Source organism: Lipotes vexillifer, unplaced genomic scaffold (genome assembly GCF_000442215.2).
Source record: "Lipotes vexillifer unplaced genomic scaffold, Lipotes_vexillifer_v1.1 scaffold380, whole genome shotgun sequence".
In the NCBI taxonomy this organism is placed as follows: domain Eukaryota; kingdom Metazoa; phylum Chordata; class Mammalia; order Artiodactyla; family Lipotidae; genus Lipotes; species Lipotes vexillifer.
Genome location: NW_006779049.1, coordinates 136366 through 162419, shown reverse-complemented (window position 1 = coordinate 162419; position 26054 = coordinate 136366).

Genomic DNA, 26054 nt, shown 5'->3' with positions numbered 1-26054 from the left:
TCTTTCCCTTTAGATTATCTCCATGCTTATGTTTTAGTGTTCTCTGTTCTGGTAAATCACCAAGTTTCAGCTTTATCTCTTCTCCTTTACTTCACACATTGCCATTACTTTTTACTCTCTACTCATGTTTTAATAAAGTTTCAGGTGGAATTAAATTAAATGCTCTCAAATGATTCAGATTTAACTGTTTAAAATCATCATGCTAACTAGGAGCCAGAGAAATGTTTAAATTTGGTGTTTTTTAAAATGCAAGAAACGAATAGTGTTAGAATATAAAAAGATAAATGTGAATTTAAAATGCTAATAGTCCATATATTTGCCAAGGAAACACATTTAAGGGAATTTATTAAATATATTAAAGTGAATTTTGGGGGTGGGTGGGAAGGAAACATCTATCTCAATGAAGAGGAAAATATTATACCAAAAATTGATAATGTTCATGTGTCAAAAAAAGAAAGAAAATAAAAAGCAATTGATATATCTTTCTTATTTGTTTGTGCACATGGTTGGCCAGTTATTGAAACATATATATAAACATTGCATTAAGCAGTAGTTCATTTTAAATAAAATTGCAGATCTATATATGCATTGTTTTATACTTAGAATACAATATTACTCTTTAAGTTATACTCTGGATTTCTGTCTTTACCAGGGCCTTAACAGCTGTTCAAAATATCATTTTCATTTCTCTATTTCTTTTCCCTCATTCCTTAACAGTGTTGGTGATGAAATAGTGATATGCATAACTATTAAATTATATACTATAAATAAATATGTTATCTGGATGCTAAAGTGAATTTTATGAAAATATTTCTCTCAGTTCTTATTTTTACATGACAGTCCTATACTTCTCTAAATCTTAGATCAGTTAGGGTCTGTACTCTAGGGTTATAAAAACAATTTAGATAAATCTGAGATGATGCCATTAAACTGCTCAGTGAGGCCTTTTTGTATAACAGATTCTGCAGACGGTATTCTGATTCAATTATATTTTGAGATATTCATATCCAACTGTTGATTTCTTTCATATAATATTCTATAATATGACATAATCTGTTTTCCCATTATTGTTTTATATTTCTATGATAATTTCAAAATTCTTCTATTTTCCATAAAGATCTTTTTTGCTTTCCTTGTTACTCTAAGCTTTATTTAGCCACACCAAATTTGAATTAAGACCTAAAAAGTAACAGATATTTTCTCCCATTGTATTACTTTGAATCGCTAATAAGAAAAAGATGACAATTGTAGGTTCTCAGATGTTTGTTGGTTATGGGTATTTTTGACATTTTAGAAATAAGAAATTGTTAGATTTTATTCTCAAAGCATGTTCAATCTCTTAGGATCATTAGGCAGTGTAATATAGGAAAAATCCTCAGAAAAACAGTGTCATAAATAACTGGACAAAATTGGTTATTCCTCTGCAAAATAAACTATTAATTTCAGAGTTCAACTTAGAGAAACTAACAAATGGGTGTATTTGGTAGATATCTTGCAAGTTTTTTTGGAAAAATTACAACTACTTAGTGCTAGATGACATCAATTTACATGAAAAACTTGGTTAGTGATTGGGCGTCATAGGCAAGAGTTGTGCTAATTAGAAACTTGTGACATAATGATTGCAATAGTTTATCATCAATGCTCGCTTAATGGAAACTGATAATATAGATAAACTTTTGAGATGGAAAGAAATATTCCAATGGAAAGATATCATTACACAATAGATTTGAAGTTGTTTCTCCATTTAGAATAGGTCTACTCCTAAGGAACAAATATGTGATAAGATAATAATATTCTCTATACTGTTTCAGGTAGAGAACATTATTTTTCAGTTACCCATTATTTCTGATAAAGATACTAAGACTGACTATCATGTTTTAAACCTAAAGTTGTATTTAGGTACAAAAGAAAGTTAAATTTTATTTGTTAGCTCTCTATCCAGTGTACTGTTTGGAAAAGCATAAGCATAAAACTATTCTTTTAAGGATAATTTTTATTATTATAAGAGTATATTTGGCAGTAACCAAGATATTATATTTTTAAAAGAAAATTTCTTTATCTTTAAAGTGCAAAGTATGCAATTATGACTTTTCCCTACCTTCATTTTTATTCTTTTCACCTTAAGTTTTTGATAATTCAAACTGAGATTTGCTTGTTCTTAAGAGCTGTTGGTGTAAGGGTGTGATAACTTTAACTTATTAATATTTTTCAGAATAAAAAGTAATAGTTCCTGTACATTGTTGTTATGCTGTTAATTTCCCATTGCCATTCAATGACTTAATTGTTTGTTTTGATATCAATATCTGATTACCTTATAATTTATTGCCTTTCCCTTATGTAATAATTCCTCCAGGAACAGCCCAAAAGGTAGTATTAAAAAGTTACCTTAACTCATATGCTTTTCAGATGCCATTTTATAATTATTATATTTATAAAAAACTCATGTAACTGATAGTTTGTACTCTTTACCAACAGCTCCCTATTTCTCCCACCCTGACCACCACTTTTCTACTCTCTGTTTCTATGGGTTAAACTTTTTTCTTTTTTTTAATTTCACAGTATATACATATATCAAATCATCACACTATACACTTTAAATGTCTTACAATTTTGTCACTTTATGTGAACTAATACATTTACTTTTGATTTAGAGTAAACTGACTCACGATTATGATTAAATGAACTTTATTTTCTCAATTTAAGGTGAATTTAAGGTGATCCTAAAATATGTGTTATATCTAAGTCACTTATGGTAGTAAAAATCAATATCATTCGGCTTACTAAAATTTTAATTTATATTTTAGTTTAATAAAAATAGTTTTTTCCATGTACAAATAACATGAAAGCAAAGACAGATTTCCTACAGCATCTTTTTAAAAAGAAATATATACCCCACCTGGAGCTGAGCTGTCAGCACAGCCCTTTTGCAATAGGAACTCTGGTCTGAAGTCCTGGGTGAGAGGCCTGTGGACACGGCACCCTATGAGCAAGTGAAATTGGACAAGCACCAAGGAAATAAAGGATCAAAGAACTAAGTTAAGGAGTGTATGGCATTTCCTTCAGATAGGACAGCATTTACCAATGGGCTTGTGATTCACCAAAATATAACATTTTACTAGATGCTGTCATATCGCTGTCTAACAAGACTATTGAGATTAGAGTCCAAAGTCAAGCCATGTGGATGAAAGGTTCTTGGTGCTGCAGCCAGGAGTCAGTGCTGTGCCTCTGAGGTGGGAGAGCCAACTTCAGGACACTGGTCCACAAGAGACCTCCCAGCTCCACGTAATACCAAACGGCGAAAATCTCCCAGAGACCTCCATCTCAACACCAACAACCAGCTTCACTCAATGACCAGCAAGCTACAGTGCTGGACACCCTATACCAAACAACTAGCAAGACAGGAAGACAACCACACCCATTAGCAGAGAGGCTGCCTAAAATCATAATAAGTCCACAGATACCCCAAAACACACCACCAGACATGGACCTGCCCACCAGAAAGACAAGATACTGCCTCATCCACCAGAACACAGGCACTAGTCCCCTCCACCAGGAAGCCTACACAACACACTGAACCAACTTTAGCCACTGGGAACAGACACCAAAAACAACGGGAAGTATGAACCTGCAGCCTGCAAAAAGGAGACACCAAACACAGTAAGATAAGCAAAAGAAGAAAACAGAAAAACACACAACAAATGAAGAAGCAAGATAAAAACCCACAAGAACTAACAAATGAAGAGAAAACAGGCAGTCTACCTGAAAAAGAATTCAGAATAATGATAGCAAAGATGATCCAAAATCTTGGAAATAGAATAGAGAAAATGCAAGAAACATTTAACAAGGACCTAGAAGAACTAAAGATGAAACAAGCAACAATGAACAAAACAATAAATGAAATTAAAAATACTCTAGAAGGGATCAATAGCAGAATAACTGAGTCAGAAGAACGGATAAGTGACCTGGAAGATAAAATAGTGGAAATAACTACTGCAGAGCAGAATAAAGAAAAAAGAATGAAAAGAACAGAGGACAGTCTCAGAGACCTCTGGGTCAACATTAAATGCACCAACATTCGAATTATAGGGGTTCCAGAAGAAGAAGAGAAAAGAAAGGGACTGAGAAAATATCTGAAGAGATTATAGTTGAAAACTTCCCTAATATGGGAAATGAAATAGTTAATGAAGTCCAGGAAGCACAGAGAGTCCCATACAGGATAAAGCCAAGGAGAAACATGCCAAGACACATATTAATCAAACTGTCAAAAATTAAATACAAATAAAACATATTAAAAGCAGCAAGGGAAAAACAACAAAAATCACAAAAGGGAATCCCCATAAGGTTAACAGCTGATCTTTCAGCAGAAACTCTGCAAGCCAGAAGATAGTGGCAGGACATATTTAAAGTGAGGAAGGAGAAAAACCTACAACCAAGATTACTCTACCCAGCAAGGATCTCATTCAGATTTGATGGAGAACATTAAAACTTTACAAACAAGCAAAAGCTGAGACAGTTCAGCACCACCAAAGCAGCTTTACAACAAATGCTAAAGGCCCTTCTCTAGGCAAGAGACACAAGAGAAGGAAAAGACCTACAATAACAAACCCAAAACAATTTAGAAAATGGAAATAGGAACATACATATGTAAATGGATTAAATGCTCCCATGAAAAGACACAAACTGGCTGAATGGATACAAAAATAAGACCCATATATATGCTATCTACAAGAGACCCACTTCAGACCTAGGGACACATACAGACTGAAAGTGAGGGGATGGAAAAAGATATTCCATGCAAACGGAAACCAAAAGAAAGCTGGAGTAGCAATTCTCATATTAGACAAAATAGACTTTAAAATAAAGACTAATAGAAGAGACAGAGAAGGACACCACATAATGATCAAGGGATCGATCCAAAAAGAAGATATAACAATTGAAAATATTTATGCACCCAACATAGGAGAACCTCAATACATAAGGCAAATACTAACAGCCATAAAAGGGGAAATTGACAGTAACACATTCATAGTAGTGGACTTTAACACCCCACTTTCACCAATGGACAGATCATCCAAAATGAAAATAAATAAGGAAACACAAGCTTTAAATGATACATTAAACATGATAGACTTAAATGATATTTATAGGACATTACATCCAAAAACAACAGAATACACATTTTTCTCAAGTGCTCACGGAACATTCTCCAGGAGAGATCATATCTTGGGTCATAAATCAAGCCTTGGTAAATTTAAGAAAATTGAAATTGTATCAAGTATCTTTTCCAAACACAATGCTATGAGACTAGATATTAATTACAGGAAAAGATCTGTAAAAAATACAAACACATGGAGGCTAAATAATACACTATTTAATAATGAAGTGATCACTGAAGAAATCAAAAAGAAAAAAAAAAGAAACCTAGAAACAAATGACAAAAGAGACACAACTATGCTAAACCTATGGGGTGCAGCAAAAGCAGTCCTAAGAGGGAAGTTTATAGCAATACAATCCTACCTTAAGAAACAGGAAACATCTTGAATAAAAAACCTAACCTTGCACCGAAAGAAATTAGAGAAAGAAGAACAGAAAAACCCCAAAGTTAGCAGAAGGAAAGGAATCATAAAGATCAGATCAGAAGTAAATGAAAAAGAAATGAAGGATACGATAGCAAAGATCAAAAAAATTAGAAGCTGGTTCCTTGAGAAGATAAACAAAATTGATAAACCATTAGCCAGACTCATCAAGAAAAAAAGGGAGAAGACTCAAATCAAAAGAATTAGAAATGAAAAAGAAGAAGTAGCAACTGACACTGCAGAAATACAAAAGATCATGAGAGATAACTACAAGCAACTCTATGCCAATAAAATGGACAACCTGGAAGAAATGGACAAATTCTTAGAAATGCACAACCTGCCAAGACTGAATCAAGAAGAAATAGAAAATATGAACAGATGAATCACAAGCACTGAAAATTGAAACTGTGATTAAAAATCTTCCAACAAACAAAAGCCCAGGACCAGATGGCTTCACAGACGAATTCTATCAAACATTTAGAGAAGAGTTAACACCTGTCTTTCTCAAACTCTTCCAAAATATAGCAGAGAGAGGAACACTCCCAAACTCATTCTACGTGGCCACCATCACCCTGATGCCAAAACCAGACAAGGATGGCACAAAAAAAGAAAACTACAGGCCAATATCACTGATGAACATAGATGCAAAAATCCTCAACAAAATACTAGCAAACAGAATCCAACAGCACATTAAGAGGATCATACACCATGATCAAGTGAGGTTTATTCCAGGAAGGCAAGGATTCTTCAATATATGCAAATCAATCAATGTGATACACCATATTAAAAAATTGAAGAGAAAAATCCATATGATTATCTTAATTGATGCAGAGAAAGCTTTTGACAAAATTCAACACCCATTTATGATAAAAACCCTCCAGAAAGGAGGCATAGAGGGAACTTTCCTCAACATAATAAAGACCATATATGACAAAACCACAGCCAACATCGTCCTCAATGGTGAAAAACTGAAAGCATTTCCACTAAGATCAGGAACAAGACAAGGTTGCCCACTCTCACCACTCTTATTCAACATAGTTTTGGAAGTTTTAGCCACAGCCATCAGAGAAGAAAAGGAAGTAAAAGGAATCCAAATCAGAAAAGAAGAAGTAAAACTGTCACTGTTTGCAGATGACATGATATTATACACAGAGAATCCTAAAGAGGCTATCAGAAAGCTACTAGAGCTAATCAATGAATTTGGTAAAGTAGCAGGATAAAAAATTAATGTATAGAAATCTCTGGCATTCCTATACACTAATGATGAAAAATCTGAAAGTGAAATCAAGAAAACACTCTCATTTACCATTGCAACAAAAAGAATAAAATATCTAGGAATAAACCTACCTAGGGAGACAAAAGACCTGTATGCAGAAAATTATAAGACACTGATAAAAGAAATTAAAGATGATACAAATAGATGGAGAAATATACCACGTTCTTGGATTGGAAGGATCAACATTGTGAAAATGACTCTACTACCCAAAGCAATCTACAGATTCAATGCAATCCCTATCAAACTACCACCGGCATTTTCTCAGAACTAGAACAAAAAATTTCACAATTTGTATGGAAACACAAAAGACCCCAAACAGCCAAAGCAATCTTGAGAACAAAAAATGGAGGTGGAGGAATCAGGCTCCCTGACTTCAGACTAAACTACAAGGCTACAGTAATCAAGAAAGTATGGTACTGGCACAATAACAGAAATATAGATCAATGGAACAGGATAGAAAGCCCAGAGATAAACCCACTAACATATGGTCACCTTGTCTTTGATAAAAGAGGCAAGAATGCACAGTGGAAAAAGGACAGCCTCTTCAATAAGTGGTGCTGGGAAAACTGGCCAGGTACATGTAAAAGTATGAGATTAGAACACTCCTTAATACCGTACACAAAAATAAACTCAAAATGGATTAAAGACCTAAATGTAAGGCCAGAAACTATCAAACTCTTAGAGGAAAATATAGGCACAACTTGCTATGACATAAATCACAGCAAGATCTCCTAGAGAAATGGAAATAAAAACAAAAATAAATAAATGGGACCTAATGAAACTTCAAAGCTTTTGCACAGCAAAGGACACCAATACACAAGAACAAAAGACAACCCTCAGAATGGAAGAAAATATTTGCAAATGAAGCAACTGACAAAGGATTAATCTCCAAAATTTACAAGGAGCTTGTGTAGCTCAATATCAAAAAAAAACAAATAACCCAATCCAAAAATGGGCAGAAGACCTAAATAGACATTTCTCCAAAGATATACAGATTGCCAACAAACACATGAAAGAATGCTCAGCATCATTAATCATTAGAGAAATGCAAATCAAAACTACAATGAGATATCATCTCACACCAGTCAGAATGGCCATCATCAAAAAATCTAGAAACAATAAATGCTTGAGAGGGTGTGGAGAAAAGGGAATGCTCTTGTACTGTTGGTGGGAATGTGAATTGGTACAGCGACTATGGAGAACAGTATGGAGGTTCCTTAAAAAACTACAAACAACACTACCATATGACCCAGCAATACTGCTACTGGGCATATACCCTGAGAAAACCATAATTCAAAAAGAGTCATGTACCAAAATGTTCATTGCAGCTCTATTTACAATAGCCAGGAGATGGAAACAACCTAAGTGTCCATCATATGATGAATGGATAAAGAAGATGTGGCACATATATACAATGGAATATTACCCAGCCATAAAAAGATATGAAATTGAGTTATTTGTAGTGAGGTGGATGGACCTAGAGTGTGTCATACAGAGTGAAGTAAGTCAGAAAGAGAAAGACAAATACCGTATGCTAACACATACACATGGAATCTAAGGAAAAAAATATGAAGAACCTAGGGGTAAGACAGGAATAAAGACACAGACCTACTATAGAATGGACTTGAGGATATGGGGAGGGGGAAGAGTAAGCCATGTTAAAGTGAGAGAGTGGCATGGACATATATACACTAACAAACATATAATAGATAGCTAATGGGAAGCAGCCGCATAGCACAGGGAGATCAACTCGGTGCTTTGTAACCAGTTAGAGTGGTGGGGTAAGGAGGGTGGGAGGGAGGGAGACGCAAGAGGGAAGAGATATGGGAACATATGTCTATGTATAGCTGATTCACTTTGTTATAGAGCAGAAACTAGCACACCACTGTAAAGCAATTATCCTCCAGTAAAGATGTAAAAAAAAAAAAAAAGAAAAAGAACAAGCTATCTAAGCTACAGATTGTATTCTCAAACTGCTTAGGAGGTAAGACATACTTTCTAGGAAAATTCACTATATAAATTGTCTATTTTTTTTGTCCTGAACAGATAAAAACTTTCCAAAATCTTAAAATATATATATATATATATATATATATATATATATATATATTATATATGAAACTATTTTAGGGATGTTAAGCCAACATCTTACATATGGAAAGAGAAACATTCAAAGAATTTGAATTAGCAGTTTACAATTGAAATGCATTTTTTGATATGCCTATATCTAAAATATTTTAATGTTATTAATATTAAATATAATATTTAAAATGGGTTTCAAAAGGAAATTATTTGAAAAAATCTATCCTTTAAATAATTATACTGACATTTAATGTTAATACATTTTACTTATATTTTTATTAATTTTGTATACTATGTAGAGCTTGCTGATGTAATGCTAGAATTTATTCAAAAATACATTTGATGGTGTATTTCTTGTCTTTGTTTTTAAAGCATCCATGAATATTATTCTTAGACAAAGCATTTTGAATCTGTAATCAGTCTGTAAAAAAAAAATCACAGATATTCAAAAACTTGATATTTCTTTTGGGGCTTAAATTATACCTTTGAAAATCAACAAATATAACACATGAACTTTCAAATATCATTTGAAAATTAGTTTTATGATTTTCAGATGATAGAACATCAGCTATTACTATTTCAACTAGTCTCATCAACTCAAACAATACACATTTCTAACATTTTGTGATGTAAAGTAGTTTAAAAAGGACTGGCATAGGGGCTTTCAGAAGTGAATCATTTAGATCAGCAAGAGTTGGCAAACTTTTTATGTAAAGTCCCAGATAGTAAAATTTTAACATTTCTGGGTCCTTTGGATTCTGAGGGAACTACTAAAGTATGCCATTTTAGCATGATTGTAGTCATAGATTTTATACACACACACACACACACACACACACACACACACACTACACATAGACAGAGAAATATTTTATATTAATAAAACTATTTGCGTGAATAGGTGTGGAACAATTCTGACTCACAGGCCACAGTTTGTGAACTAGGAAACTAGACTAATCCAAAATAAAGCTTGCAATCTACATGTAAGTCCATATTATAAAAAACATTTTAAAGAATACTATAAAAAGTAGAAAGATTATAAGTATTTTAACTATTTATTAACCATTTCCTCTCTCCTAAACATTTAACATTTTTTAAACTTCTTAAAAAAGATTTTCCATTTGTGTCCAAAGCAAAATACCTAAGTCCCTCCATTTTCTTCTTCCTCAAAATATATCTAGAGCTTATATCTCCTATACTCACTATTATATTTAACTCATTATTTTTCTCATTTACACTCAATTATTTATTTTTCCTGAGGGATGAAAAATGCTTTAATGCTTCATTTAAAAGAATAAAGAGAATAAAATTAAATGATGGAAGTCATAGAGATGACTCTATAACATTTTATCTTTTCTTATTTCATGTCTCTTTACCTTTTTTTATATTTCTGCTTGCTTAGTGTTTCCAATAAAGCATCAAAGAAGACAGGACCTCAAACGACAGACTAAGGCACTGAAAGGATAGATTCAGAGACAACACACTTTATACTCCAAGTGGAGTTGACACAGAGATCTTTTGGTCAGACCAAGATGAAATGGTACACATATATGTGTCAAAGTGACCTGGAAAGTAAGACGAACTAACATAAAGCATTTCTGGCATTTCTGTCTTCTTACAATATATGGAAGTAATTCCTTAAAATATTGAAATCATTCATATTCTAGAAACAAAGCAATTTTCCTAATTTTTTTCTGGATTAATATTGTTCTGCAACATGGAGTGTCTAGAATAGAACTTCTTTGGTTGTGCATGATGGAAAACTGTACTTGCTCATAACTAACTTTCTATTTTCCTTGAGAAAGGTGATTTCATTTGAGAAGGTAATTTAATTTTTGTGCCATTTAATAATTTTATGTTGTTATGCTATCTTATTCAATTAGTAAGCATGAAAGTAAAGAAAAAAATCTATTTTCTACATATGTAATAATTTTTCAAGGATCTTTCATCAGAAAAATTATGGAGGCAAGAGTAATTGAAATTGGGCTTCTCTGGTGGCACAGTGGTTGAGAATCCGCCTACCGATGCAGGGGACACATGTTCGTGCCCTGGTCAGGGAAGATCCCACATGCCACGGAGGGGCTAGGCCCATGAGCCATGACCGCTGAACCTGCGCGTCCGGAGCCTGTGCTCCGCAACAGAAGAGGCCACAAAAGTGAGAGGCCCACATACCACACACACACACAAAAAAAGTAATTGAAATAGTTCCTCATGCTCTAATATGCTCAGACACACAAATGCCAACATGCTGGAACTTTGGGGTATATTAACACAGCATTACACTTTAATACTAAAGAGAGCCAAGGAAAAGTCTTTAGATAATCAGAAAATTTCTAGCTAGGTTAAAAAAGTGGATGTGTTCTAGTCTCCATTCTTTTAAACTTTTTATTAATGTCTTGATTGAATATTTGAATGAAATACCTGCATTTACCTTTGTCTCTTGTCATAGAGAAAATAGCAATATAAACATTTTCCTTTGTGCTGTTTCAAGAACTATAAGAGGACTTTATTGGTAATTTTTCAACTCCCTGTTGATTATTTAATCAAAAGACTTCACAGTGTCACAATAAAATGTCAATCTTTTCCCTTACCCAGAAGAAACTTCTTGGACATGTGATATTAAATGCTTAAAAAGTAACTTTCTACAGATAGTTCAGAGCAAAATTTTAATATGTTGTAATACAATTTAAAATATTATAATAGGCCAAATAAATACTTGGCCTGAAATACTTTTGTTCGTATTTCACAGAGTTTTCAAATTTATTTCTGAGGAAATCCATAGTGTTGTAAGGTATATAGGGAGGAGGATACTTTTTAATCAGTGATGTACACACATTAAGCTACAAAATCATTACAGGTATATGTCTTTATTTCCTTAATTCATACCATTAAATGTCTTCTTTTTAGATATGTATATTAGAGTATATGTAATCAAAATGATTATCTACCCCCTCACACACATACAGCATCACTTGGGAGGATTAGTTGAAAAATAATGTCTTTCAAATTCTCTAGATCAGAGTTTATTAACTCAAATGCCTTCAAGAGCCACACAGGAAATATAAATGGGTAAATATAAATGGGTCCAGAATGATAAATGCAAATGAATCTCTTCGTAGGAAGAGAGTTGTTAAATAGATCTTCCCACTTCAAGTTATAAAAACCTGACTCAAACAACCTAACTAGTGCAATATGTTTCACATAACTGGAAGTCCATCTAGTGGGTCATTTGTAGTGTTTGTAGTGTTATCACTGTAGTGTTACCCAGGCTCTGTCCAATTTCTTTCAGTTTTCGCCCCTCATCTCTGTGTTGTCACTGTGGCCTCCTTCATGCCCAAACTTACCTCCTTTTATATCTAAAAGAAGAGAGAGAGCCCTCTCAACAAGGCTTGGATAAATGTTTATCCCTTCTCTGGCTTGGTGCACTTTAAGCCATATGGCTATTTACTGGCCAAAATAATCCCCAGGGGGGATTTCATTTGTTGATGAGTTTAAGCTGAGTTTTCTGAACAACTCACCTGTGAAAGAAGTCTGATTATCTTAACTGGCCAAAGCTAATTAGGACGGGACAAATCGTCAGTTTCTTTTGAGTTGCATAAATTGCATAGGCAAAGGTTGACTGTCTAATTAAAAATGAAATTCAGCTGGAAGGAAACAAATAAAAGATAAATGCTGGTGAACAATGTAGAGTGCCTCTATACCATATGACCCAGCAATTGTTCTCTTTAGTGTATACCCCAGAGCATTAGAAACCAGTACTCAAATTATCCAAAGATAAGCAGATAATCAAATAGTGGTATTATCTACAAAATGGAATACTATTAAGCCATAAAAAAGAATGAAGTATATACATGCTACAACATAGATAAACTGTGAAAATGTTATGCTAAGTAAAAGAAGTCAGACACAGAAGATCACATATTGTATGATTCTATTTACATGAAATGTCCAGAGTAGAGAAATCCATAGAAATAGAAAACAGATTGGTGCTTTCCAGTAACTGGGGTGAACTGGAAATAGGTAGTCGCTGCTTAATAAGCACAGGATTTTGTTTTGAGGTGATGAAAATGTTGTGAGAATTGATAGAGATGGAGGTTGCAGAACATTGTGATGGTACAAAATGCTATTGAGTTGTGTGCTTTCAAATGGTTAATTTTAGGTTATGTGAATTTTGCCTCAATAAAAATAAATAAATAAAATCTATAAAGGACATTTTTAAAAATGCTTACAAAATGGGGGATATTTGATATTTTTTTCAGGCTTCTCAGGATCACATATCCAGTGTTGTCACATCTTTTTTATATTTTGAATAAAGTTGGAATAAAAAAATAAAACCCAAACTTTAGAAAAGAGTTTGGCCATCTCTTCTAATGTTAAAAGCACTCTATGAGACAGCCATTCCACTCTTAGGTTTACTCAAGAGAAATGAAAATATGTATTCATAAAATATCTTGTATAAAACATTTTCGGTAGCATTATTCATAAAAATCAAAAATAGAAACAACCCAAATATCCATCCACCTGATAGTAGATAGAGGAATTGTGTTATATCCATACAATAGAGTACTACTCAGCAATTATAAAAGAACAAATATAACAGAACAGATGAATTTTTCAGATGTTATTTTGATCTACCATTTGAGATGCTATTTTGAGTTTGGTACTAAAGAACACATATCATATGGTTATTTTTTCATGAAGTTCATGAATAAACAAAACTAATGTATACTTCTCAAAATCACAACTGAGGATGCCTATCATGTGTAAAAGTTTCAGAAGGGGCACAAGGAAATTTTCTGATGTGATGGAGATGTTCTAATCTTGACTTCAGTATGGGTTATATGGGTATATACATTTGTCAAAAGGCATCACAATGAAAGCTTAAGATCTATGTTTTTCATTTAATTTAAATTATAAAAAGATAAATTAAATTTTTAAAAAGAAAATAGTGTCCAGAAACATCTGGAAAAAGTGATTCTTCCATTTAGAAAGCCTATTTCAGAAAGCCTTAAAGTTCTTCACATCTCATATTTAATGTGTCATATTTAATGTGTCTAATATTTAATGTCTTCTAAATATCTCTTCCTCAAAGGGGTGCAGTAAGAGAATCTTCTTTTTAAAAAGAAATATATAGACAGATAAGTGTTGGGAGGCATGCCTCAATGATTTCCTATTAGCTCTTTCTAGTTTCATTTGATAATTTGTGCTTAATAAAGTATATCCTAGATAGTGTGAATTATATTCATGGAATCATATCAGTTGGCTCACTTTAGTTTGAAGTAATGTTATATTTCACAAACTACAATCATTTAAATTTTATTTCAGATCAGTTTTATGATCATCTTTAACACTTTCATGATTAATCATAAAATTTCAAGCTTTCCTTAACTCACTTCTTACAGCATTAAAGCATAGAAATCTTGTAAAATTTATGTAATTTACTTTATACTAAACAGGCCTATGTATTAAAAATGCCTATTATGGTGGGATATTTTTACTCTTAAAAATAAATTACTTCTGAAAGAAATATTGTGTATTTTTAACTTTTTTTATTGTTTAGGACATCACAATTTAAGTGCTTAAAATATTAAATTTTAATTCTTATGTTCTTTTACACTTATAATTTTTTCCAATTTTAATACATATATTCAAATAATCTTAGATTTTTCCTGCATGGCATTTCTTGTGTTTGAATGTCATTGTCTAATAGTTGAGTCTATTCTATTCAGGCACCCACAGATTTATACATAAAAACTCACACGAATACTTAGTTTTGAAGAAATATTTCATGACATTTCTGTTTGCAAGCAGATACAGTCATATTTGCAGTAAAGTATAACAAAAAGAAAAAAAAATAGGTATACTTGAAGAGTTGTGCTGTGTTTGTCAGCTTTCCAACAGGAAGAACACAAACTTTCAGCAAATTAATAAAGGGTGTTTTTAACTATTTGGACAAAGTCTAAGGGAGAGTGCCGTGCAACAGGATCTCAGTTGATTACTCTGGTCTGGAAAGGACAAAGAAAACATTATACTACTAGAATCAGAGAGTTTGCCTGAATGGAGAACACTGTAGACAGGACTGGTCCATGGTCAACCTGAGGCAATATGGTTGGTAGAGATCTTTGGGCATATATACCCTCCTTTCCTTGTACTTCTAACCTCTGATCTCCTGCAGTTTCCAATGACACAAACCCAACTTGAATCCAGAGGGTAAGGAGTCCTTTGATGCTGACCATAACAATTAGCCTCCAAGCCACAGAGCAAAGTGGAGAAAGATAGAGAATGCATAAGATGCGATAAATAGAAGATATCTAATCATTGGGCTTTTGTCTCAATTAAGTAAATATTAGTTCAGTTTTCATCCCATATCTTTCTTCATTTCTAATTTATTTATTTTACCTAAATTCGATATGAAAATAGAAGTATTTGAATTAATGTCTCTATTTACTTGAATTTCTACTTAATAGACAATAGAGAACCTATTTCTTCCTTTTGAAGAAGCATTTCAGTTTTAGGCAAAACAGCATATATACTACCATTCTTCATATATAACAGTAGATTTTGACATTATTCTGTACTTGGGGTCCAAAAAGTCTATAACCTGAAACAAGAGATCAAATTTATGTGACTTTAATTTAAAATATTTTTTGTTTTGTCTATACTATCACAAAAAAACTCAAAAAAATAACAGACCTTCTACAATAGATAACTAACTGTACAATATAGTTTTGGACAATGAGATCAAGAAATAGTCAACCCTAATAGCTGTCAAGATAAGTAAGAACTTTTTTCCTTCTTGTCTGAGGATGGGGAATGTATAGAAGATGCAAGATAATCATCATTTACCTTATATCCATATTTGTTATCATAGATTTTTACTGTAATTTTTATTCATTCAAAAACCTTCCTTTTAACTTTTATATATTCCATTATAACTGAAATATGGTTAAAATAATGAGAAAAGCAGATCTTAGACTTTTATCATTGTTTTGCTTTATTAATAACCTGAGATTGGCAAAATACAAATAACATAATATTGAAAAATCATGAAATACTCAAAGAAAATTAAGAATCTTGACTTTTCTTATATTATTTCCACTAGAAATTTACATATTAACATTTAATTTGTTAAGTTGTCAAATTATTTAAATATATTCCTATAAAACAAATATTTTTTTCACATGGAAAGAAAATAAGCCATTGTCCCTAATGAGTCTTATAAGATTTAGTTCAGGAGATACATACTATACTACAAATTTCACAGGCTATAAACAGAATTTAGAAATAAGTTAAATGAATAATTAGTTAACATAGAGAAACAGGGTAAAAACATATGATTATCTATAAGAATTTAGTAAAATATGTAAAAATAAAATGTACACAAGCAATTCAGGCATTTAATAAATGTTGACTGAAGTATATTCTTGATACATATTATATAAACATACCTAAGTTAAGATCTGTAAATGTTCATTAACTATATATATATATATATATATATATATATATATATATATATATATATATATATATATACATTCATACACACACATAGCAAGTACCAAAATATATTTATTGTAACACCCAATAGTATGGTTAGATGATTACTACTTCATTCTCTTGACCAATAAATGACAGTGTCACCTTGATGTAACATACTTTCCTTAGTTTGAGGGCTATTTACCCATCTGTGTCCTCACTCATTGTTTCTCTTTCTGCCTTTAATTTTTATTCTGGTAAACAGCGGCTAGAAAAGGTGAAAGTGCTTGAGGTGCTGCAAAAGTGCCCAGTGCGAGTATCACTAAAAAAAGTGAGAACTTTATGGTTGCTTGAAATGGGTGAGTACCTACAAGGTGAGCCAGAGTGAAGATATGAGAACTCTCAGAAATCAGTTAGGAAGGACTTGGTGACAGTATCGAGAAAAGTGATCTGTGGAAGCAAGCAGAAGAAACTGTGGTTGAAAGAATATCACCACTGCAGCGATTTTAAAAGGGACATAAATCGTTATTAGCAATTTACCATGTTAACAACACATGTCCATAGGAGCTATGCTGGGATTTCATGTGTAGCTGAATTTAATTAGCACTTATTTTAAGTAAGGTGACACCCTCACATAACAGAGTGGGGACTTTATTTCATAAAATTGATACATTCTATTTGAGGGAGATAAAGTTATGCTAAACAGAACTTATCACTCATCATATTGATTGAAACGTGGAAATATTTTTCAAAATATTTAATGTACATTAATCTTATATCTCACTGTTCTCTATGGTAAATGACCCTTGTAATCTTTACAAGCTAAATGTTAACTTGTATATAAATATTAATTACAGTTTGTACTTTTTTAGTTATTGTCAACCTCTTCTCCTTTTTGATAATCTTCTGCACAGTGACAGTCTTTAGAAACACTATCTGAATTGGTAAGCCAAATAAAACACACTTTCTTCCTGACATTGTCTTAAACTACTCCAATTATTACTGGTTTAGATCATTAGTGACTTAAGTTCAGAAAATGTATTCCTACATTTGTATAATAAAACCAAATGAGTTATTCTTATTATAATTTCCATTCTATGTTTACCTCTTACATTCCTTCAAGTTCCTTCTTACCTTCCTTCATGTGTTGAAAGATGTGTATCTTATTGTGGACTCATAAGTATTTATTTATCTCAACAATACTTTAAGGTGCCTTGAAAGGGCCTAATAAAGTATTTGGAATTGGAGATAATTGAGAGGATTTAAATACTGGCAAAATGAAAAACTAAAAAAGAATGGGATATGGTTTGTATACTGAAAATAAAAGCTATACGTAAGTTTTTAATCTTCAAATTCTGAAACACTGCATTCCTTTGATTCAACTTCCTGAGAGAGAAAATTTGAATTATATTAATTGAAATTTAGAGAAAAAAGCTAATACAAATGAGTTTCCCAATATGCAGTCTGGCCCGGAATAGCAATCTCTGGCAATTCAGTGAAAGTTAGAACAAGTGGCTCAAAGTAGTTGTGCCATCTGTCCTTTCTGGCCAGTCCACATTTCATGGTCCTTGTGTCTGATTGTTTTTTTGTTGTTGTTTGATTGATACTTTGGTCAGTAATTCAATTCATCCTCAGATATAGAATTTAGGAGTAGTTGTAAAAGAAATTATTGCACTTTTAGATTCCCTTATTTTTGCCAATTAGCATTCCATTAATTTTGTAATTCAAGAATTGTCCTCACTGCCACTTTCTCAACTTATTTGTGAAGGAAAAGGGAAGATATTTTCAAAAATGCCAGGCAAAAAAGTAAAAACAAACAAAAACATACAAAATTTTATACTCAAATATTTTCGTTAAACGTAGTACTTTAGCCAAAAAGAGGTCATTCAGAAATAGGAAAGCAAGATTGACATAGTATAACACTGGATAAACATTGACATAAGGGCAGATATATATTGTAAATTTGAATATAAAATCAAATAAAATGTTTAAAACTATATAGAATATGATAAAATTATAGTCTAATAACAACAGAATTAATAAACGTGGTTTATTTTTAATGAGAAATGTGAAAAATTAACATGATTAATTTTTAATTTTTAGAAAGATTATTACAAACTAGTTTTCTCCATCAAATTATCAAAGATAGTTAAAAGTAAAAGAGTTTTAAAATTCTGCTTTATTGGATAATCAGAGATTTGTAACATGATGACAAACCAATTATGATATTCATATGATGGAAGGATTTTTAAACATTAATATGATACTATAGATGATATGCAAAATCCATAATATATGAAAATGAAAAATCAAGACAAATATATGTATAAAACATGCATATATATTATTAGAATCAAATATATTTTAATACTTTTTAAACTTTTTTCCCCAAATGGTATTATTCTCTAATTAGAAAATAAAAATCCTCAAATAATAATCCAGTCCCTATGTATATGCAGAATCAAAATATATTTGGAATAAAATTATGTGCTGTGCAATTGTGTAGAATTAGTTTTTATTTCTTATTTGTATAAATGTTTAACCAAAACAGATTTTTGCTTAAAGTTAAAAATTTAAAGATATGATCTGGACTCAATAAATTTTATAAATGATGTTACAGAGCACACTTTCTATAGTCTTTTTGTACCTTTCCTAAAATCTTTAATTTTCATAACTTTTTATGTAGTATAAAATTTCAATCTCTTTATACAAAATAGGACTCCAATGTTCTGTAATTTCTTTTTTTCAGTTAAGAAGTTATATTTGACATTTAAAAAAAATCAGCATGTATATCTCTAACTCATTTCATTGTGGTTCATTTATAGATTCATCATACTTTACTAAATCAATCCCCTTTTGATGGAAATTTAGATAGTTTATTACATATACATTCATGCAAAAGAAAACCCTGTAGAATAAATTGCTAGAAGTAGTAATAATGAGTAAAATATATAAAGTAAAGTAAGAAAGAGGCTTGATTATCCAATAGATTATACTATAAGACCAGAATTTGAGAAACGTTGTCAGTCTTTGAGGTAGTGAACATTATGACTAAGGTCACATAAAAGGGACCACATTTTTTTTTTTTTTTTTTTTAGGGAAGCCCCATCATTATTTTATGTATACAATACTTGTTTCAATATTCCCACATACTGAAGATCCTCTTCTCTATGTACCGTTTCTCCTTGCTGTCTACTCTTCTAGGTTTAACAGACTTCTTCCTCCTGTACCTCCTATAACTTTTATTATGATTATCAAAGATGAGTGGTAAAGAAAAAAAAAAAAAAAAAAAAGAGTGGTAAAATCAGGTTTTCTCTCCCTTCCTCTCTCCCTCCATTCCTCCCTCTCTTTCTTTCTTCCATCCTTCCTCACTCCCTTCCTTCCTGTGTCACACACTTCTCCTTTACTCTCTCCCTCCCTCTCACATTTTTTGTTTTGTTCTGTGTATTTTTTCTTTGATATGGTGCAGTTTTTTCTTTTAATTCAGTTTTATATAATTTCAGGAAACTTTCATTTTGTTACATTTGATATAATAAATAGACGTTCATGAAATAAATATTGTATATGCAATAAATATGTAAATATATATTTCCCATAACAAATGATAAATGGTAGGTCTTCCTTAAGGGACAGATGTTATTGCATCCAAACGTTGATAAAATTCAGTTGCAAATTGAAATACTGTCAAAATAAAGTAGTAAATCGGTATTTATACAAATGATTTCATGGTTTTCAGATACTATAAAATGGAGCCAACTCATTCATTTTTAAGTAACTGCTTTAAAAATACAATTGTTGTAAAGACCAGTGGAATAATGTATAAGATTAAAAATACAGAAGAAAGTAAAATGCAAAATTATGTATATGGTAAATATAATAATTCATATGCATAATGATCACAAGTTGTCATAAATACATGGCATTTCATTGTATTCATATGATATTTCATACAATTATTTTGGTGTATAAAATTCAATTAATTGACTTTTACTGTATTGAAATTTTCTACCTATATCATTTTATACACTTTTTGTTAATTTTTGCTCTACCTTCATTCCTAATAGTATAAAATCAGAGCATTCCCAGTTTGTAATCCTGCCTATGCCATGTGTACTTAAAACTATACATTCGTTAGATTTTTGTTATATTTGGAAATTCATAGTAAATAACATTTTCTGAGAATCATTATCCCAAAAGCAATGGCAAAATTAGATCATGATCCCATATATTAGAATGGTAGTAGAGATAATTGCAGGGAAAAAAACATTTTGAAAACACAATTACCAAAGAGAATTCTATTTAGTTTTTGCATGTCATACCAGTTATTTAATAATGTATAGATACAGCAGTTACCACAAAACATTGGAATGAGTTATTTTATCCAAGAAAAGCTTAAAGTTGGTAATCTTTATGCAAAAACATATTCCAGGAACACAGAAGACTGCAAGCTTATAAAAATAAAGATACGTTTTCTAATATTAGTTGCTTGCTTCATGTGGTATTTTATATTCTGTTACTAAATATCTATAATAGAGTTGCTGATTTATACTTGTGTTAGATGACTCAACAATGAAAAATTCCAGCAAAAAATTATATAAGGAAGAGCAACTGCCCTGATAGTTAAATATTTCCTTAAAATAACCTAGATTTGGAAGCAATTATATCCAGTAGTAGTAGTACTTTCTGTACTTTCTTCTCAATCTCTAAAATATCTCCATTAAAGCATAACTCATTTAAAGATATCTTCCCATAAAAATGGAAATTAAGCAAATATAGTTTCAGTGGAGAATGAGCCAACCCAAGCAATTTTCTGCAGAGATGTGTTTGTGTTCAGTTTATTTCTTAACTTAACCTCTAGGGAGCAGTTGTAGATAAGTTGACTCTGAAACTATTCTGTAAGGGTAAGTTATCTTCTTGCCTTCTACTTGGACTGAAATCCTGTCAGGTAAAAGGCCACCTCACCTTACTGACTGCTTGTACTAACACCTTTAAATGCGGTGCTCTTTGGGATAAGTACAAGAAAGAATTTCAGGAGACAAAGAATGATTTGCTTTTTATTTCATTTTGTATGTGAATTTGTAAAGAAAATTGGAAAATTTAACAACCAAGAAAATATTCAAAATTTTAGCTGTTTCTGCAAATCTTTTCAATGCTTTCTCATTATTACAGGGTTTAAAACCTTTGTGTTTAGTTTATCTAAGTTTTAGTAGATTCAGAGCTTTGATTTATTGTATTATAATTAATAAGAGATTGCTCAAACTCAGAGTCAATATAGTTGACTTACAAATGGAAATCTCCCTTTCCAATAGAAAAGATCACCCAGAACATTAAAATCATGAGGTCTAATTCTCATAGTCTGTATTCATACTGAAAATTAATATCAAGCAATCCATAGTACCTTCTTTCTTCTATCAGCTATGATGTGATCTAGAGTCATATTACAATTACCTGCAAATAGAAGATATTCTGTCTCTTACTCATAACAAATATAGTCTGTTATTCTGGTTTCATCAATCTCATGTCTAAATTCCCTTAATGTCTAAAAGAAGGGGCTACCTCCCTAAAATTTGTTGTATTATGCCTTGTAAGAAAAGGAATGATTTCTTTCAATTTAATAAAAAAAGTATTATAGGCAAAGCATGTGCAAGGCAATCTGTTATGTGCTGAGGATATGAAGATGAATAGAGCCAAGATCCGGTCCCCAAGAACCTTAGAGTCAAACTATAATACAGGGATATACAATACACATCAAGCATGTTGAGTGCACCACCGGTGGGAAAGTTCAGTGGGCCCTTGTTGATTATGACAGAAAAGGATGTCTAAGGTGATGTTTAACCGGGAAGGACATTTGTGCTAAACTCTTGAGAATGTGTGAGAATTCACCAAATATTGATGTAGAAAATGTATATTCTATAGAAGGGCAACAGCACCAAATGTACACAGTTCTGATAGTGCATAGCTTATATTATTCATTTATGAAATATTTATTGAGTACCTATTTGTTGTCTGAAAATGGTAAACACTCATGTATTACAAATTCAGGATATCTATCCTCAAAAACTCAAAGTCGGTTGGGGAATATATGCAGTCATCTATGACAATCCAAGACAACAGAGTTCAATAAGGGCCTATTAAACGTGGTCACATGAGAGCTTTAGAAAATATATTTAACACTTTGAGTTAATAATATGCAGTTTTGTAAAGGAGATGTAAATAGAATGAATTTACACCAATGTAAATAGAATGAATTTAAAATTAATCAACTTTTAGAAACATGCTGAAGGTAAGCACTGCAACCCCCCAAAACCTCTTTAAAGATATAACTATGTATAACAGCATAGCAACTCTGAGAAGCTGAAATTAGGTGAACGAGAGATATCATGAAGTGCCCAGCTATTTGAGAAAATTCATTGATTATAGAATATTTATTTATTTTTAAAAATTTTTTTAGAATGTTTATTGATTAGTTACTATATGTCAGGTTCTACAGTCACTGTTTGATATATAATGATCAATATATTTTCTCTTTCCTCATATTGGACAGACAAGTACTCAGGAAAGTGCAATTAGAGTGATAATTAAATGAGTCTTTAGGTATGAGGAAAAGTTTCGTGCAGATGAAATGTTTTATTTAATTGTATAAACCAGGTTAGTCAGCAAAGATACAGGGTGGGCTGAAGAAAAGAGACATTCCAAAAGTCAGGAATGTTTTTGTGTAAAGTAATAAAAGCAAAGAAAGTGTGGAACCTTCAAGAAACTCTAAGTTATTTAGTATGGCTAGAAAAAAAAAGTGAAGAGGGCCAGATGAAGCTGGAACATAATGAAAGTAGATCCTGGAAAATCTTTTTACATTTTGATAAAGAGTCTGGGCTTCATTCGGAGGGAGATGAGAAGCCATGAGTTAGGAAGATCATTGTCCTCATATCTGGGTGCTGGAAAAGACATTTTCCTGTAGTGTGGATAGAAGCTATTAATAAGGATAGGAACCAAAACCGGGGACTATTGTCATTCAGAAAAGAGAGGATGGGGTTCTGGACTAATGTAATGGGGATTAGGGTATAGATTTACCAAAAAAAATTGTGGATACTGCTATTTGCTCAGTTGTTTAAAGAGAAAGAAAAACCTAAACTGTAACCAGGTTTGGGGCAACTGTATGAAGTGGTGCCACTAAATGAATAGCTGACACTTGTCAAAGAAAAAAGTAAGGAGTAAAAAGTAATACCTTTAGTTTGGATGTGTTATTTGAGAAGAATAAAGCACAAGATGAAAATATAAGGAAATTAAAATAATCTTTGGAAGTGGAGTGATATGATACTGACATTTTAGAATGATAATCAATGAAAATTAAAAGAATTGAAGGAAAGCAGTGATGGAAACAAGAAGTTTTATTGTTATAGATCAAGGTAACATAGATAGTAGAAGGCTGAATATATGAAGATTGATAATGAAGTTCCAATGACACAGTTTTGTGATCAGATGAATATGAGGCAAAGAGAGGAGCAGATAGACCGACTCTCAGGTTTTATTCTTGGAAGACTAGAAAGATGACAAACTAAGGAGATGACATGGATAAAGTGAAAGTTTGAGGGAAAAGATAGGGAGTCTCAATCAGCCCTCATCAGTTTTAGATACCCATCGGGCAATAAGTAGTACACAATTTTGAATGTCAAGAAAATCTCAGGGCTGGAGAATTATTGTATTTAGTTACTAGAGTCAGGGGGAAAAATGAAGTCAGTCAAAAGCATTCATAGGTTAAGGTCAGAAGACAGCTCAGACAGGATCACCAATCATCCTGGTGGTTAATGGTCAAGAAAAGAAGAGAACTAGTAGCATTGTGCCTTAGAAACCAAAACGGCAGAGAGTTTTCAGAAGCAAGCCATGGGGAAAATGCACATGAAATACCTAGAAAGATTAAGACAAAAAAACAGATAATTGTATTAGATAAATTGGAAGGTTTTGGCGATTTTGGCAAAGCAATTGCACTGGAGTCTTGAGAAGAGAATTTACACTGAAGTTTAGTAATAAATGTGGATATGGAGTAGACAAGAATAAAAAGGGCAGGATCAGGTAGAAGAGAAGGGAAAGGAGAGCGATATTGCTGGATTCTAAATGTCAGAAATGATTGAACATATCTATATTCTAAACAAAGAACCAATATGTAAAAGTGAGGGGTTATTTTAGCATGATATTTGAGGTTCTGTAGTGAAAAGATTTCCATTTGTCTTATTTTCATGTTCTTTCTATACCAAATTGTGTGCGTGAGAGAGAATTTAACAAAGCCAAGTATTCAGATAGGAATTAAGCCATTTTAAGTCACATAATTATTACCCTTTAATTGTGGAATCATGTAATAAAACTACTCCTTAGGGACTTCCCTGGTGGCATTTATAAAATTGGAAATCTGGATTACTTAATAAGGGATGTAGTCTATTATGCTTTCATATTAAACCAACTCAACTGTTAACTTTCCTCAAATACGAAGTTGAAGAAAAGGGTCCTGGGACTTCCCTGGTGGCACAGTGGTTAAGAATCTACCTGCCAATGCAGGGGACACAGGTTTGAGCCCTGGTCCGGGAAGATCCCACATGCCATGGAGCAACTAAGCCCGTGCGCCACAACTACTGAGCCTGTGCTCTACAGCCCATGAGCCATAGCTACTGAAGCCTGCACGCCTAGAGCCAGTGCTCTGCAACAAGGAAGCCACCGCAGTGAGGAGCCCTCGCACCGCAACGAAGCGTAGCCCCTGCTCGCCGCAACTAGAGAAAGCCAGAGCGCAGCAACAAAGACCCAACGCAGCCAAAAATAAATGAAATAAATAATTTTTTAAAAAATTGTTAGAAAAACAAAGAGAGGTTCTTCTAGGGACTTCCAAGGCAGTCCAGCGGTTAAGACTTCACCTTCCAGTGCGGGGGATGCAGGTTCGATACCTGGTAAGGAGGCTAAGATCCCACATGCCTCCAGGCCAAAAATCAAAACATAAAACAGAAGCAATATTGTAACAAATTCAATTTTTTAAAAAAACTTAAAAAAAAAAACTTATACAGAAGCTTTTTCTGTCCTACATCTTCAAACATTCTTCTTTTATTCAAGAACCTATAGAATGAGATTCTACTTTGAGAAGAACATGTTGAAAACAAGGACATGATATATTACTTATATTATAACAATTTCATGGGTTTTCCTCAATAGGAAAAGATGAGCCCCAATATTATAAATGCTGATTTTTATTTTGAAGTAAACTGTAGCTGAATATATTAATAAATATACATTAATAAATCTTTATTTTTTCTCTAAATAAAAGACTATATCATTTGCATTTTAAAAAGGTTTGTTTTGGTAATAGTATTCATCCATGCATTTTTATTCTAAAGAGCTATTAAAAATCACTTTCTCCAGTGCTATATTCCACATACTGAAACAAATTTAGGACAAGATAAAAACTTTCTTTGAAATAGAAAAGTGAATAACTATGACTAAATATTAACTTTGAAATTCAGAAAATCAAAATATGTCTTTAATACTTAAAATTCTACATACAAAAAAATTCCAAACAGTAAGGCTACATACTTACTGATTACATGACCCTAGAAAATTCATTGCTATTTTTATGCCTCAGATACCTCATCTGTAAAATATGGATG